We start from the raw sequence: 18,521 nt of genomic DNA, 5'->3' as shown, positions 1-18,521 counted from the left end.
TCTCAGTTCCCTGAATCCTGTTTTCTTCTTATCCCTTTCATAGGCGCTGATACCAAGAACACCAAACATCTGCCATATGCCCCTGGTTTTAATCCCCACTACAAGGTCTCCTGAGAAACCCAAGTTGAAGCAGTGCCTGGTGTCAATCTGCCAAGAATCTTTAAAACTAGGTGAATGCTGAATTTTTACAATTTGTTGTAAACAGTCATTTGTTTTTCTATTCCAATTTCTTTATGTGGCAGCAAACAGAAATCACCCCAAATTACACTGCTGATCTAAGCACAATTTGGTCTTGATATAATAGATATTGGAAAGGCGCCTCATTATCTGGGCCACTTTGGGGGAATCTGAAAAAGTAGCCAGTCTTCCTGCTTTGATTTTTAATTAGCACATAATAGTTGACTATATTTATGAGTACATTGTGATCATTTTGGATACATTTGCAATGTATAATGGTCTAAGCAGGATACCAAGGTTTGGAAATGCTTAAAGTATGCCCTCCCCAAGATCTATTCATTGAAATTTAATCGACGCTGTGAGTTATTACTTAATCTGACTTAATCAGTCTTATTTAGAGGTAAGGTCTCATGATCGCGGTAGGCAAGGACATCAGGTGTAGCCTTCTTGAATGAATCCTATTGGATGGGGAAGAGACATAGAGAGAAGAGTGGGAGGAGGCAGGAAAGGAGGAAAGGAGGGAGGAAGGAAGGGGAGAGAGAGAGAGAGAGAGAGAGAGAGAGAGAGAGAGAGAGAGAGAGAGAGAGAGGACAACCTCAGGACTTTGTCAGTGAAAAAGTCCTCACTGTCGCCAACAACTATTAGCTAAAGAGGCCCCTTTGGAAAAGATCGTAAAGTGGCCTCATATACAACAATTAACCTTGTCTTCTCTTTATGTGTTTCATAGTTTGAGAGAGAGGGAGTCTTCAAAAACTTCTCTTCTAGTTCTTTATAAAAATACACAGAGGAAATTGCAACAGAGTGTGTTGTTCTCGGTGTTCTGAGTCTTCTCTCACAATTCTGGAGGTAAGAACATCCAAAATCAAAGCACCAGCAGGAAATTTGAGTCTAAAGACAACCCACTTTCAGATTGCCAATGGAACTCACTCCATGCATCATGCACATGGTGGCTAGCCCCCTTGTGTCTGACTTAACATGATCGTCAATGGGACTCATTCCATGCATACACACAGTGGCTAGCCCCCTTGTGCCTAACTTTACATGCACAACAGTTCCTTGATGAGATCTCTGCCTATTTAACTTATTCTCTTCTCAAAAATCCCCATCTTCAACCCATCATATAGGGCTTAGGATTTCACTGTATCAATTTTGGGAAGATACAAACCCTGAGAAGGTAATGATCACCCCAAAGAAGTTAATATTTTTCAGTATGGAGTAACTACATATTTGATACACAGCTTATATATTTCCTTGAAAAGTATGTGGTTCAGTGGTAGAATGCTTCACTAATGTAGATGAGGCCACAGGTGCATCCTGAGCACTGCAAAAAAAATGCTTATTGTTTAATATTCTTTCAGCTATACCAGTGGAGTTACTCATTTTTATTCTTATCTCTTTCCAAAGTTTTATTAAGTTATAATTAGCAAATTGAAATTATATATCTGAATATATTTTATAAATGGTATACAAGGTGAAATGTTGATACTTAGTGAAATGACTGCATCAAACTATTTAACATATCACCTCACATACTTACTGTTTTTGTGTTGAAAACACTTAATATCTACTCCTAACAGTTCTCAGATATGCATGTTGTTGGAGATAGCCACGAAGCTATAGTATGAGTCTCCAGAATTGATCAGTCCTTTCTAATTGACACGTTCCACTCTTTGAACACTATCTCTTCCAGTTTGGTTTTATTATTATTATATTATTACCTTTATCTCTTTCTAGTCTTTTTTATAGAGGAGAAATTTCCAACCCCTTGGTTCTCAGGCTCATTAACGAAGGAATTTAAGAATGGACTAAAAATGGAAGCTTGCAGAAAACTTTATTAGGTTAAAAGGAAAACACTCCAGGGCAGGCAAGCTGTAAATCCTAGCAGATTCCCAAAGGAGGAGAATGGAGTCAGGAAGAGAAAAAGACCCAAGCAATTAAAGCTGGTGTGGAGGGCAGACACATAAAAACAAACAGTGGCATGGGGAGGGAGCTTTTTTATGAAAATAGAATTTTTTCACACAGCATATGCTGATCATGGTTTCCCTTCCTACATCTCTTGCCAGAGACTCAGGTAGGTGATTCACATTCCATTATCATCTGTCCATTGCTACCCTCAGCATGGTAACAGCCTGCTTACAGGCACCCCCCCCCCTTCCCACCTCAGCTTCATCCACTTGGGATTCTGACTCTTGGTTCAGACCCAGGATCCACCTAGCATTTTAATCCCTGTTTCTCCAGACAATTATCTGCCTTACTGCAATCTCCTTACAGATCTCCTCACCCTATTACACCTCCAGCTCCTGGGGACCACACCTCTAGGTGTGAACAGGCTACCCTTAGCTCTTTCTTGAAGCCTTTCTCAGTTCTTTTCTCTCTACCCACCTCTGTTCCTCTCTGCCACCCCTGACCTGCAGACACTCTCCCTACCAGGCAACAGATAGCCATCACACATCCCTAAACTGCAGAAAGAACAATGGAAACCAAGGAAAAGAACATCCACACAACAAATAAGAGACCAGATAGCAACACCTAAAACCACCTCTATTATCCCAACTGCAGATGCCTAGACACTAGCAAAAAGTACAGTCATTAGCAGACAAGATAGTGTGTCTCTACCAAAACCCAGCAACCCTACTACAATAGACCCTGAGAAATGCAACATAACTAAAGTACAAGGGGATATGGATAAATCCTTTAATGAAGTCTGGAAAAACATAAACAGTGGAATGAAATGATTAAAACAGTACAGGGTGTGAAAATGGTAATAAAATCACTAAATAAAATCTAAACTATGATAAAATTAAAAATGAGATATTTAGGAAGTTATTACAAACGTCACCAAAGGAGTACAAAACATGGAAGAGAGAATCTCAGGCATCTGAGGACATGATAAAAGAAAAAGAATAGTTCTATGAATAAAAGGAAGAGAAGAGGAAGAACAAACACAAGTCAAAGGCACATAAAAATATTTTCAACAAAATCATAGAAGAAGGAAATGGCTATAAAACTATAAGAAGCATACAGGAAATCAAACAGACAGAACCATAAAAGAAATTCTCCATGACACATAATAATAAAAATGTTATATGTAAGCCGGGTATGATGGTGCATGCCTTTAATCTCAGAACTTGGGAGGCAGAGGCAGGCAGATCTTCTGTGAGTTCGAGGCCATCCTGGTCTACAAAGCGAGTTCCAGGACAGTCAGGGCTACACAGAGAAACCCTATCTGGAAAAACTGAAAAAGAAAAGAAAAGAAAGGAAAAAATTCTAATGTACAGAACAAAGTATATTAAAAGCTGTAAGGAAAAAAGACATTTTCCCCCCTAAGTCAGACCCACGAAACTAATGCTCAACTTCTCAATGGGTACTCTAAAAGGCAAAAAAACCTGAACAAATGTTCAACAAATTCAAAGAGACCATAGATGCCCACCCAGACTACTTACCCAGCAAAATTATCAATCTTAACAGGGAGAGGAAGGACAACATTCAGTATTAAAACCAAATTTAAGCAATATCTATCTACTAATGCAGCTCTCCAGAAGATGATAGAAGGAATATCTATCATTCTGATGCATCTAAGCAACATACCTTACCATCAAAAATAGATATCACTTCAGATTTAAAAGATTGAAGAAGATATTACTGGAAAATGGAGCTAAAAATAAAAATAACATGACCATCCTACTAGATACAGAAAAAGGTATTGTCAAAATTCACCATCCATTCCTGTTAAAATTCCTTGAGAAGAGTGGTGGGAAAGATGACTCAGTGGTTAAGAACTGCTCTTCCAGAGGACTCAGGTTCAATTCCCAGCACCTAAATGGCTTCTCACAACTGTCTGTAACTCCAGTTACAGTTACTTTACACAGACAACCATGTGGGAAAAACACCAACACACATAAAATAAATTATTTTTTACATTTTTAAAAGAATAATAAAAATCCTTGAGACTGGGAATACAAGTGACACACTTCAACATGATAAAGGTGATTTACAGCAAGACCATATCCAACATCAATCTAAAGAACAAACATTTTCACTAAAATCAGGTACAAGACAAGGATGTCTATTCTCTCCATATCTATTCAAAATAGTACTTGAAATCTAACTAGAACAATAAGACAACTGAAAGAGATCAAGTGAGTACAAATTCAAAAGGAGAAAGTCAGAGTATCTTTATTTTCATATAATATGCTAGTATACATATTCCCCCAGGAAACTCCTATAGCTGATAAGCATTTTGAGCAAAGTAACGGGATATAAAATCACCTCACCAAAACCAATAGCCAAATGACAAATGGACTGAGAAAAAAAACCAGGGTAACAAAACCTTTCATAATTGCCTCAAATAATATAAAATATCTTGGAGTGATTCTAACCAAAGAAGTAAAAAAACTGTGCAATAAAAACTTAAGACACTGAAGAAAATGAAAAAGATATCAGAATACAGAAAGATATTCCATGCTCATGGATCAATAGGATTAATATAGTAAAAGTAATCATCCTACCAAAAGCAATCTACAGATTCAATGCAATTCTAATCAAAATTACAACACAATTCTTCACAAAATTGTGAAGAATCTTCTTGAAAGAACAATCCTCAGGTTCATAGGGAAACACAGAAATATCTAGGATAGCTATAACAGTCATGAATAATTTAAAAAAAATATAAGAAATATCAGCATCTTCAATTTCAAATTGTACTGCAGAACTATCTATAATAATATTAATAACATAGTATTGGTATGTGCACACACACATAAATATATACAAATTGATCAATGGGATCAAATTGAAGACCCAGACATAAATCCACACACCTATGGACACATGATTTTTTTTATAAAGAAGCCTGAAATATACTGGAAAAAAGAAAACGTCTTCAACAAATGGTGCTGGTCAAACTGGAGGGCTGCAGTAGAAAAATGCAAATAGATCCATACTTACCACCCTGCACAAAGTTCATCTCCAAATGTATCCAAATAAATCTCAGCACAAAGCAAGATATCCTGACTCTGAGTAAAGAGAAAACTTGGAATAGCCTTGAACTCATTGGCACAGTGAAGGACTTTCTGCATAGGACACCAATAGCACAGGCACTAAGACTAACAATTAATAAAAGGGACCTCATGAAACTGAAAAGCTTCTGTATGGCAAAGGACTGTCATTCAGACAAAGTGGCAGGCTATAAAATGGGAAAAGACATTTACCAATTACACATCTGATAGAGTATTAATATCTAGGGTAAATTTTTAAAACCTACCAAAAAAAACAAAGAAAAACCCCAAATAACCAAATTTAAAATTGGGTACAGAATTAGGCAGAGTTCTCAAAAGATGAAACACAGTAGCTGTGAAACACGCAGAGTTTCGACATCCTTAGTGATCAGAGAAATGCAATTCAAAAATAATTTGTGATTTCATCTTACACCAGTCAGAATGGCCAAGATGAATGAAACAAATGCTGGTGAGGATGTGGAGTACGGGGAGCACTCATCTACAGTTGTGGGAGTGTGAGCTTGCACAGTGACTGTCAACCGGTGCTGTAGCTCCTCAGGAAGATAGGAATAGGCTACTGAAAGAACCAGCTATACCACTTTTAGGCATACACCCAGTGGTATATCCTACTTCAGAGATACTTGCTCATCCACGTCTGTTGCTGCTCTATTCATAATAGCTAGAAATTGGAAAATGCCTAGACATTTATTAACAGATTAATGGATTACGGAATATGCTACATTTACACAATAGAATATTATTCAACTGTTCCCAAAATTATGAAATTCACAGGTAAATGGATGGGACTAGAAAAAAAAATCATCCCAAGTGAGTTAACCCAGACCCAAAAAGACAAATATAGTATGTATTTTCTTATATGTAGATGTCAGTGTTTAACCCTTCACTAGGCATAAATCAATCCATAAAACCACAAAGTTTGGGTATAGATAAAGGAACTTGGGGTTGGGAAGGGTCTCTCAAGGATGGGGAATAAACTATATAGTTATGGCTAGTTGGTGGGGGGGAGAGACTGGGGTGAGAGAATCAGCCGAGAGGGAGAGGGCAGGGTGAGTAAGGGAAGGAGTGTAGGGAGGGACAGCTAATGCTATGCTGTCTGAGAGGGTCTATGGAGACCTACTACAGTAAAAATTCCTTAAAATAAATACATACATGAAAGAAAGATAAATGGAACCATCAAATAATGGGAGAGAGACAAAGTACCAACTAGACTTTTCTTACCATCAAGAGAAACCTCCAGTACCAGGAATAAGATAGATCTTATTGAGTTGTTGGCCAAAGGGGTCCCATGCAAACCCCCAAACAATTCAGACTATTGACAAGGCTATTGGCTGCTCTCCACAAACTTATGTCAGGCCCTCTTTCTGAAGACAACACCTGCATACTTCATTGAAAAAGAAAAATCCACCTGGTACCTATCTAGAGCCTTCACCTCAACAACCAGTGTTCATGATGTTTATGATAATGAAAGAAACTCTGCATGCTACCAGAGAAGGAAGGTAGACCCCACCCAACCAGCTACAAACCCTTCAGTCGACATGGCGACCTGCTTGCATGATATGCTGGTGTCACAGAAGTTGTTAGAGCAGCCAACCACTATCTGATTGGATTTAAAATCCACTCCATGAGATGGAACCCATGCCTGACCAAGAGTTTGAGACTAGATAGACTGGGAAACTAGAAGAAAACCAAATGCAATTGTTATGCTAAAGGAACATAGCTATTAAATGACTCCTAATGGCATTCTGCTAGATTCTTAGGATATATGATCTATTCCCATAGATCATGTCTCATTCAGCCATCATCAGAGAAGCTTCCTCCTGCTGTCAATGGAAACTAATACAAAGACCCACAACTGGACAATGTGCAAAGAGTGAGGGAATTTGGAACATCCGGATTTGAATGGTAGATCTGCATCAAATCCTTCCCCTTGGGGCTCAGGAATCTCTGTGGGGAAGGAGGTAGGAAGACTGTCAGAGCCAACAGGGATGGATGCTATCAAGGAAACAGTGTCTTCCAGACACAACAGCACTGATGCCCTTAGGAACTCAAAGAGACTGTGGCAGCATGCATGTGCCTGCACAGGTCCAAACCACAATGGGGTCTAGCGCTGAGATGGGGAAGTAGCCCTCAACTTCCATTCCCAACCAAGAGGCTACCTCCAAGGACAACAGCTCACAAAGGAAAATGTAGTGACTTCAAGGGAATCACGCTGGATATACAAATCACACGTAAGGGCAGGCCCTACACTCACATTAGATGACCAACACAAAACAAACTCAAATGTATTTTTGGAGAGTTTTTTTTTGTCATTTTTTGGTCAAATTTTGGGTCATTTTTTATATTACTGTTCTTTTGCTTGTTTCTGTGGCTTTCAGTTTTGTTTTTATGGGTCTTGCTGGTGTCTCTACATGTGTATGCATTTCTTGTGCTTTGTTTCTTCTGTTCATTTGGTTTTTGAAGGTTCCTTTTGTTTTAGTTTGGTTTTTTGCCTATCTGTTTCTTCAGAAGCACACAAGAAGGCTGAATTTGGAAGGATGGGAGGTGGAGAGGATCTGAGTGGAGATAAGAGAGGGGAAATTGTGAACAGAATATATTGAAAACAATTTTCAATTAAAAAAAAGTCATGTGTAGAATAAAATATGCAAATGCCAGACCCATGGATGCCTTCAGGAATAGGCTGGCAGGGATCAATCATGAATTACAAACAAATTTTTACCAGGAGGTCAAGGAGCACTCTATCCTGGCCTTAAACTAGGCAGCAGTACAGTCACAAGCCTTTGTGAGCTGCCTCCAGCGCATGCCTGGGACACATACCAGGGAAAGACTTGCTCCTGTCTGGCTATCCCTTTGCTGTCAGACTGGAGGCGAGGAGATCCCAGCATGGAGAGACCAATTCCTTCACCCCAGTTGTCAAACATCTCCCCCTCCCAACCCTATTACTCCTCCCCTCCCCACCTCCGTCATCCTTTCCAAGCTGCTTCTAATCCCCTGACTCCTCTTGGGTTGAAGCAAACCAAGTCACTCCCTAGGCATCCAGCTTGGGGAGGAGCTTGCCTTTTATTATGATGCCTCTACTCCTACTTCTAACAACTTTGTTTATCTGTTTTTTCGAGACAGGGTTTCTCTGTAGCTTTGGTGCTTGTCCTGGAACTCGCTCTGTAGACCAGACTGGCCTTGAACTCACAGTGATCCGGTCTCTGCCTCCCGAGTGCGAGTGCAGGGGATTAAAGGCGTGCGCCACCACTGCCTGGCTTCAAACACCCTCTAACCACAGTATTGGCTCGGTGCTTGTCTCTTTAGTTCTTTGTGTAAAGGAATGTTATGAAAATGACCCTCCCTGAGCCTACTTATTGCCCTCCCTTTTCCCTTGATCTTGGCCAATCAGGAAAGTAAGAATTTGTGGGGTCTACTTGGCTTACTTTCTCCACCCCTTAGCTTTCTCTCCTAAATGAGAGAGACTTGTTTTGTTTTCCCACTCCATTTTCTTTGTCTATTTTTGTCACACTATTTCCAGCCTTTTAATGATGACCCAAGCTATGTTAACATACTTACTTACCTTAAAAACTCCTATTAATCAATATCTTTCTTCATGTCCTAAATAAAAGCATTAGATAATATTAACTTTTCACTCCCACACACTATATAAACTGTATAGTATTTAATTACTTTACCTTATTTTTATACCACAGATAAAATAGTTGTGTATTTATTCAATACATGTCTATACATGCCCCCATATTTAGCAATAGTCTGCTTCCTATTCTCTGTATCGCAGGGCTTCCAATTGTGATAATTTTACCTTGCCTCATGGTAAGCAGAAACATCAAAGTTCCTCTTCATGAAGATCATTTAAGGAGAACTCTCCATTTTTAAGTTTGAAGTCACTTGTATGCCAGTCACCCAAGGGCACCACTAACTTGGAACCACTTTATGTTACACAGACACACACACAGGGGGAGGGGAGGCATGTGAAGGATATGTATTTAGGTCACATGGGCATCATGAGTTCAGAATATCAGTCATACGGAAGAGTATCAGGTTGTGAAATCTCCAGAGAGTTCCTAGTTCTTCACTGGGTTCCTTGCAGGGAGGTCTTCTTGCTTCTGACGCCGGACACTTAGAGTCCAGCCCTTTGCAATGTCACTTGGTGGAAATACCTCAGATGGATTTGAGTTCTAGTTCCTGCTTTCAGTTCAGTTTGTGGAGCTTTCCAGCTCCTCCCTCTCCTGTCCAAGAACCACTGCTCTAGAAGAGAAACATTTTAAACCCCTTAGCCAAGGCCTCGGTGTTATCAATAGCAAGGCTGTTGAGGGTGACTTACCTACACTGTTACCTGGAGGAGAAATGTACAGCTTCCATTTTAAAATCAAGATAAACACAGACTAGTAAAACAACCTAGAAGAAATAAAACTTACTTGAAAATGGCTAGGTGGGAATTAGACTGTTGGAGGCAATTGACAGCTACCAATTAGCAGAGGTTATTTGTGTGCCAAGTGCTTTACCAAGATTAGTCTCATAAAGACATGCCTCCACCAGGGAATTTACTAATTCTCAAGCCACTAATGAGACTATCACTCATTGGCCACACAAAATACCCTCAACTGAGTACAAACGCGAAGACTCAGAGAAGATTTACTGTGCCCCAGTTTCTCAAGTCGACAAGGAGTCTCAGGTCAGTACGCTTATGAGTGACTTTCGTTTGTACTGTGTTTGAGTTGGCTGTTTGTCCACTGGTATTTTCAGCTCTAAGCACTGACTGAAATGAAAGCAGCATTCTTTGAACACGTGTGTCCCGTGCAACCCATTCTCTAAACTCCTCCTCACCGAGGGAAAGGTTCATTGAAATCTAAGGTACCCCAAAGACATAACTTAAACCAAGGGTAATAAGTAGATTTTGCCTCCAGTGCTAACTTGTGGTGAAGTTGCTTCAAAGACTTCGGTCCATATATTGGAAGGATTAGAGGACAATGGCCCTATTTATCTCTAACCCCTTAGAGGTATTTCTCACAGGTAGTGTAGGCAGAGCGAAGGCAGAAAGTGGCTAACAGAGTTAGTAAGCAGGAGGCTTAGTAGATAAGAGAAGAAACAAGGAAATAAAGGGATGCAATTTTACCTTTCTCTTTAAAACTGGAACTTTGATGTGTTGGAGTTAATGAGACTGGGATCCAGGCATCTGTCACAGCACCAGGTGTCAGTTGTAATAGTCTCATGGAGTTGGGGCCATGCCTGAGACCTGCTTCGGCAGAGGGGATCAGGTCCCAAAAACAATGTGCGAAGTCACTGGGGGAAGAGAGAGAGAAGGAGATGGACACGAGCTGAGGTGAATCAGAGTGGCTGCCTGCAGCCTTGAGTTGAGAAAAGACTACAAGTTTTATGCTGTACACACGCACATAGGATTAAACTGGAGACAAGGGATGTGAGCTGGGCTGTGGCTGGAGAGCAGGAGTTGAGGAGTCTAGCACTGACCTTTACAATAGGCACTGGTGGCGAGTTCCTCTTGCTAGAGATAAGGATGACTACTTTAGCAGCCACTTTTCTCAGGACCTCCAGGGAAACTCCTTAGCCGAATGCCTGATCTGGAAAAATGACTTCTGAGAAGCAGACATTGTACTACAACATCTTAGTCTTACTATATGAGCCTGTTCTCCTCATAATGCTCCTGAAAGGGAAGGTCCCTGGTGTCTTACCCTTTTCCCTTTATTCCATACCATTCTGGTTTCCCTGTCTTTATTAACTGGACTCTTGCCTTTAATGTCCTCAGACTCTGGATCTAAATTGTTCATCCTTGGGATCAGATGAGTCTAGTAAATCTCTAACATTCTGTTCTTGGTTTAATTAGAGGGCACGAAGGAATTCCTGGTTTCTTGAAGGCAGGGTCTTTTTTCCACCCAAAGAATTATTTTGTTTAGGAAAGCTACCAATGTATACATTTAATTCTTTATTAATTCCCATACAAAATTTCCCAAAAGGAAAGGCATTGATAGTGAGAATCATTTAAAAAAAAAACATTTAAAAGGTGCTGGGAAGTGTGGTCTGCAATGTTGAAATGCTGGACCTTTGTCAAGCAGCAATGGCTGCCATGGGGTCCACACCAGGGCCATACCCTGACTTTAAACAAAAGCACTTACCTACTAGCCAAGCCCATTTAGTAGGGGTTACCTAGGTTTTCTGCCAATAGCATCTCCAACTGTATTGCATCTGCAGTCACCAGCTATTAGGGGAGAAATACCCAGAATTCTGGAGAAACAGGTGATTGAGTTGCTTTACAATTTTTAGGACCTATGTAATGATGTAAACTCATTCTTTGTCATGAAAACAATGGCATGTTCTGACAATCGGTATCATTGAAACCTATGTAGAATTTAGCATTTATTATTTAAAAGCAGAAATAAATAGCTTAACTATTTGTGGGGACCGAATGGTAACTATTTTCATACTGATAAGGTATATTATGCGAAACAGGAAGCATCATCAAGTTAGCCAGATTTTTATTTATTTTCAACGTTCACTCAGAAGATTTAAATATAAAAATGTCTATATTGCTGTTCTCCGTAGTATAGCCTCTCTTCAAAAAGCTATCTCAGTAGAATTTAAAGAATATCTTTATCCTTTTATTTGTCTGTCCTAAATTGGTTTCTGTCACTGTGATAAAACTTGACAAGAATCAAGTTGGGCAGGAGAGGGTTTATTTTGCTTCCTGGTTACAATACAAAGTGCCAAGTCAAAGCAGGAACCTGGAGGCCGGACCTGACGCAGAAACTACAGAGGAACTCTACTCCCCAAGTCTTGGGCAGTTTGTTTTCTTAAACAACCCAGAACCACCTGCTGGTGATGGCACCACCCACAGTGGGGTGAGTTATCCATGAATCAGTCACTAATCAATAGAACATCCCACCAGCTTGCCTACAGACCATTCTGAAGAACAAAATTCCCCATTTCCTCTTCCCAGATGACTCTAGTTTGTGTCAAGTTGACGAAAACTGTCCAGCACACTGTCCGAGCCTCATCTTCAGACACTCTACTGTTTTACCTAGTAAAATACATTCTAGCACAACATGCCCTACAGAATTTTATTTTATAACCCTATAGATTGGGCTATCAAAGAGCTAGCCAGAAATTGCAATCAAACCTTTGAAGAAAGAATAAGGAAGGATGCTGATTCCTATAAATCTGTCAGCATTCATCAGGCAAAAGCTTGAAGGGGTAGCCTGCTTTCCTCATTTAGCAGGGTCTGCTGAACCTTCTGGCCCTTATAATGTTTTTTTTTTCTTACAATATTTTTTTATTGATTTTTATTGAGCTCTACCTACATTTTTCTCTGCTCCCCTCTCTACCTCTCCCCTCCCCTTCAACCCTCTCCCAAAGTCCCCAGGCTCCCAATTTACTCAGGAGATCTTGTCTTTTTCTACTTCCCATGTAGATTAGATCTATGTAAGTCACTCTTAGGGTCCTCATTGTTGTCTAAGTTCTCTGGGATTGTGATTTGTAGGCTAGTTTCCTTTGCTAGGTTTAAAAACCACTTGTGAATGAGTACATATGATAATTGTCTTTCTGAGTCTGGGTTTCCTCACTCAAAATGATGTTTTCTAGCTCCATTCATTTGCCTGCAAATTTCAAGATGTCGTTATTTCTTTTATGTTCCTTACAATATTTTTAAAATTATTGTTTAACTTGATTAATTTTGAATAACCTTTTGGTGTAAATTCTTTAAGTCTGACTAGATCTGAATCTTTGTGTCAGTCTTTAGTGAGGCAAGTGCACTAGGCACTCCATTCCATCTTTGATTTACAAAATACACTGGTATCAAGAAATATTGCTCATAACATGAGATTTTCCCGATACCCACGTGAGGTAGTCATGGACTCTGGAAAGAGAAAAGCATTACTTTTTGTTTCATTTACTTATTGTTCCTTTAAGAACTCAGAAGAATATCCATTACCTGCTGCAAGTAGATAAAGGACAGGAAGGATTTCTAATGCCATCCTCAAATAAAGGAAGCATGGTGGTTTAATCTGGGGAACCTGTAAATACTCATACAATAAAGTGCTGCTGCAGAAAGCACATTCCTGAGCATGTTCAGTCAGGAATTATATTCTTAAACATGCCCAGCTCAAGGTCATAGTTCAAGAGGGAAAGAAGTCACTTGCTGTAACTGAAGGTTTCTCTCCAGCCCACCAGTTCCCAAGTAATCACTCCGAGCCTTAATATTAATTACAAACTGTCCGGTCTCTTAGCTCAGGATTATTACTAACGAGCTCTTACAACTTAAATTAGCCCATTTTGTTATTCTATATTTTACCATGAGGCTTGTGGGTTGTTACCTCCCATCTTGCTTCCCTGGTAGCTGCTGGCATCTTCCAGATTCCGCCTTCTTTCTCCCTGTGATGTGGGATTCTCCTTTGTGAATACCATTGGTCAATGAAGACCTGTCGTGGACCTGTCATAAGACAAGAAGGTAGAGTCTGGAAACACCACATAGCCTCCACAGAGAACAGATGAGCCGGAACCTTGCCAGTAAGCCAAACCACATGGCAGTATACAGATTAATAGAGATGGGTTAAATTAGAATGTAAGAGCTAGCCAATGAGAAACTAGAGCTAATAGGCTAAGCAGTGATTTAACCAATACAGTTTCTGTGTGGTTATTTCAGGGCTGAGGAGCCACCTACAATATCCCTGTATCTCTGTTTGGATTTCCTGCCAAACTCTATTCTGGTCAAATCAGCTTCTTTAATAAACTAATGGTAATAAAACATATTCACAGCATACAGAGGGCTTCCCACATAATCTTCCCTTTTCTGTCTAACTAAAAAGGAAGGTTTTAACTTTAACATTGTAAAATTACATATAATAAAACAGATATCAAGCAAAAATCATAATATATTCAATTTATTTGTATTTGACAAAATTTAAAAAAAATACTCTATTATCTATCCTGTCTTTGTGAGTCTAAAGTTTTATATCTAATTTATCTTTTATCTTAATTAAGGAAAACTATAATTATAACTATCTAGTTTTCAACTTCATCAAAGACCCCAGAAAGATATAATATTATCTAAGTAAACAGAAAGTGCATTGTAAGCAACTTCAAAAACTCTAGAAATGACAAAAACATCTGGCTGCTTAGACAGTCATCCAAAAAGTTCTTCTGTAACATTGGGGCATCCATCTTCAGCCTATAGGCCTAGAGTGTCTGGCAGATTTCTTAGTGAAAAAGGAAATCTGAAAATCTGTCCCACTTATTTTGGCAAAATTTTTAGTTGCTTTCTTCTGTGTCCTGCAGAATGTCTGGCAGACTCTTCCATGTGAAACAGGAACCCTACATTAAAAGCAAACGTCATGATGAACTTCTTCAATGTCTATCATTCTCTTTAAGTAATTGGTACTGCCAGGATCAGATGTCTTTCACTGTTGAGAAAAGTCTAAGTTCTTAATACATTTAAAAGTCATATTCTGAAGTTCTTTGAAGTGTTGGGAGATTACTTATCCATCTGAAATATATCTTTGCATATCTAGAAAACCTAACTAACATATCTATAAGTTTGACTATTATAGATGACTATTAATTTGCATTTCTTAACTATACATTACATTTTCAAATGAACTGTTTAAGCATAACACCTCAAACAAGAGTAGAAATATACATATAGTATAACAAAATTGACCTTAAATTTAAATCAATAAACCAAAAGCCATACCAAAGTAAAGTATTTATTTCTATATCATATCCCTCTATTTTCTGTAGAAAGAGATTGACTATGATCATTAATTATTTATAACCAACCCCTTTAAATGAAAACAAACATTTATAAAAAATGTTTTGGGAATTTGAGCATAGTTTTCTATATTACTTTCTACTGATTGGAAGTGCTGGTAATCTTATGGGGAACCTGAGAAAATTTAGAGTTATGGGTAAGTCTTGGCTGTAGTGGTCTGTGAGTCTGCATAGTCTCATTCGGTTGCCTTTAAGCTGTTCTGGATATTGGATCACGTGGGCAATTGCTCCCATGGAGAACTCTTACGGGGTCTTAATCAAAACGTATTAGCATGGAAGGAATCCACAGGTTCTCATCTTCTGTGGAAACAAAAGCAGAATGTCTTTTCCAAAGCAACATATCCTTAAACTCAAATTTTGAATTCAAGATACCTTTATGTTGATTTAGCTTACCAGCCCCCACAATGAAATGTTTCTCTGCAGTTAGCTCGTTAATAGTCAAAAATTCAAAGAAAACACAATAGTATACATATTTCAGACTCTCTGGCTTATTATAATTTTATTAGTCTATTTCCTTTTTAAGAACTTCATTTACTATCTTTAGATGATAATTTTAATCTATAACTTTGTCTATCCTTTATCCTCTCTCCCCCATGTCTATCCATATTGATCAAGCATATTGTGACCCATTTAGAGGCCTTTTTGTCTGAATCTGTCTTCATTATGCATCTGTAATCATGTTTTTGACTAAGAGGGTTTTTAAAATGCTAAGCGAGTATGGCTAGGACTAAAGCTGAGGCTTTGACTTTCCAACATGGTAGATGTCTGTTCACCAACCAGCTCTGGGAGCTATGCTCACCGCTCTGACTCTAAGGATGAGGTGAGTCCATGCTGCCATCAAGCAGCTCAGAGCAGGCTGCCCACAAACCCCACTCAGGTGCTCTGTAGCAGCACATCTCCCTGAAAAAGCCTTCTGTCTGACCAACACAAATCAGGAAGCCATCTCTTAAACTTAAAGGAGCCACGTATCTGTTCACAGCCAACAGAGCCTATCTGAAACTATGTAGCAACCAAGAAGCTGTCCTTGACTCCTGGTATTGTGGGTTTAAAAGCCCTCTTTTTTTAAAGCTTTTTTAGACTTTATATGGATATATGTGCACTGCATTGGTGTTATCTGTAACTGGAGGTTTCTCTCCCCGCCTGTTCCCACCCACCAGTTCATGAATAAACATGAAATTAATAAATATTAATTACAAACTTTTTGGCTTATTAGCTCAGGTTTATTACTAACTAGCTCTTATAAGTTAAATTAGCCTATTTCTATTATTCTATATTTTACCACAAAGTTCCTGGCTTCTTACCTCACATTTTGCTTCCCTGGTGGCTGTTGGTATCTCCCAGACTCTGCCTTCTTTCTTCTTGTATCTTTGCTTGGATTTCCTGCCTGACTCTACTCTGCCTGGCTACTGGCCAAATTAGCTTCTTTATTAACGAATGGTAATAAAACATATCCACAGTATACAGAAGGGCATCCTACATCAACTGGCACTTGGAGGCAGGCTTAAAACAAGTCTATGGAGTTCATGAAAGGCTATCTCATGAACAAGATATGTCCATTTCGATATGTCCAGACCTCATCACAATGAAGACTAATAGTATTGCATCTGAGGTACAGTTTTATTATAAAAATAGAAGACAGGAACCCCTCTAGGTATGTTTAACTTTTTCTAAGAAGTTTTAGCTGGGTAAAGGAAAAGATACTTTGAAGCTGCATCAGTCTAGAATCAACTCAAAAAGATACCTGCATAATTTGGCAGGTAACAGATCCCATTCATCCTCCAGCTTCTGGTGGGAGGCAACAGTCATTGGTACCCCATGGCTTGCGGCTGTGCCAGTCCAACCTCTGTGGCTACCTTCACACAGCCTTTTCAATCCATCCATCCACATTCAAGTCATGGGTTCAGAGACCTCTTTCAAAGACAGGTTTATATCGTAGATTTAAATTATTTGGTATTCGTTTAAGCAAATATGTTCATAAGTTTCTATGGTGCTGGTTGGCAGAGGGGGCAGTCCACCATAGCCTGGCAGCTTTCTCTAAGCTTCATAATATGGAAACTCCCCCATCCCCAGCAACGTTTCCTGATCTCTACCCACCCTTTTCTATCTAGAATGTCTCTAGGCCCATAAGGCCTGACTTATCTCAAGGGTGACCCTTGACACAGTTACCTGCAAATTCCCTGGTGACCCACATGATAATTAGGCAAATGCTCTAGCCATTTTGATAGACCCCTACTGTCATATGCAAAGTCTTGTAAGAGGAGTGTACCCTTAATGCAAATTAGGGTTTGCCCTCAGGCTCACCAATATATATTTCTATACATTTCTTATACCCCGGAGCTGATTCACAGAAGTCTGTCTCTTGGAGAGCTGTCTCTGTCCGTGCTCATGGGCTAAGTACAAAACTTTCTGTCACAGATACTGCCTCTTGCCCTCTTGCCCTGGGAGCCAACAAGGGAAAGGAGACCCCCCACAATGCTCCAAGTTTTATACATGGAGATAGTCCAATGTTAAGAACTAGATTTTTTTAAAACTCGATGTATATATACACATATATTTATTCATTATTTATTTTGTATATAACACATATATTCTTATGAAATTTTTATTATCAAACATACTTTTGTATAAATCATTATCTCTATTTGTTTGCCTTTTACAGGAACTGACTGTGTTGAGTCTTCCCATGTGACAGCCCTGTGGCCTCTTTTCCTCATGTAATCCCAGGACTTGTCTCTGGGCCAGCTTGCCAGATGTAGCTGACACGAGGGAAACATCTGTGTCGATGGTAGCTGGATTGAGGGCATCTATTTCGGTTCCCTGCATAAGTACTACAGAACTCCCTGGATCTTTTGGGAAAGGCTTGTTTCAGAAATAACACCCTGTTTTCTGATCTAGGAGCTCCCTAACATTTCACTTTTGGAGCCGGAAGAGTTCCTCAAAAGATAGTTTTGGATTTTCCTCTGTCTGAGTAAATCACATGGATTCGATTTAATAGTTGGGGTTGCTCAATTGGAAAAACACATGACTCATAGTCCAAATACTGGCAATCTCCAGGTGTTCCTGGTTACGCTGAACCAGCGAGCATCTGTTCTCACATCCTGCCCTGTGAAGTTAAAATGTTCAGTTGCTTCAATCCTTGTTGGGCTTCCCGCTTACCTGACAGGGTGGGTTTTTAGCAAGAGCAAAGATTCCACCAATGTTTACAATAGGGAGGCCCCCACCCCACCAGCCCTCTGCCAGGCTTCATCCCCAAAGCTGTGGATTTTACAGACCAGGATCACCTAGAAGGGTAAGTATTTTTACAAGTCTTCCTGTTAAATTTTTTCCATAAACATAAAATGTCTCTAAAAATAGTTAACATTTAATGAGAATAAGTTATAAAACAAAAAAAAACACTCTTTCTGGAGGTCAACCCACTTTAAGAACCCTGGGAACTTCTCTGTGACAAATCTTGTTGGCTGCAATGTGTAGTCCCTCTGGTTCCCTCTAGTGGAATAGAATAAATTGCACTTTCTATACTTTGAACTGTTTCAAATGAAAACACAAAAACCA

General features: G+C 39.3%; 1 long non-coding RNA gene across 1 annotated transcript; it reads right to left on the bottom strand.

The window, feature by feature from the left end:
* Positions 1–7,443: 7,443 nt before the first annotated feature.
* LOC146895867 (uncharacterized) lies at positions 7,444–10,463 on the bottom strand. Its single transcript, XR_015736235.1, has 4 exons — positions 10,309–10,463; positions 8,995–9,440; positions 8,752–8,789; positions 7,444–7,747 (listed from the first exon to the last, which is right to left on the bottom strand). It is a non-coding gene; the product is annotated as an uncharacterized LOC146895867 (long non-coding RNA).
* Between the last annotated feature and the right edge of the window lie 8,058 nt (positions 10,464–18,521).

The sequence above is a fragment of the Myodes glareolus genome, chromosome 1 (assembly GCF_982192425.1).
Source record: "Myodes glareolus chromosome 1, mMyoGla1.1, whole genome shotgun sequence".
Lineage (NCBI taxonomy): Eukaryota > Metazoa > Chordata > Mammalia > Rodentia > Cricetidae > Myodes > Myodes glareolus.
The sequence above is the reverse complement of the archived record's forward strand: the minus strand, read 5'-3'. Positions and strand labels throughout refer to the sequence as shown.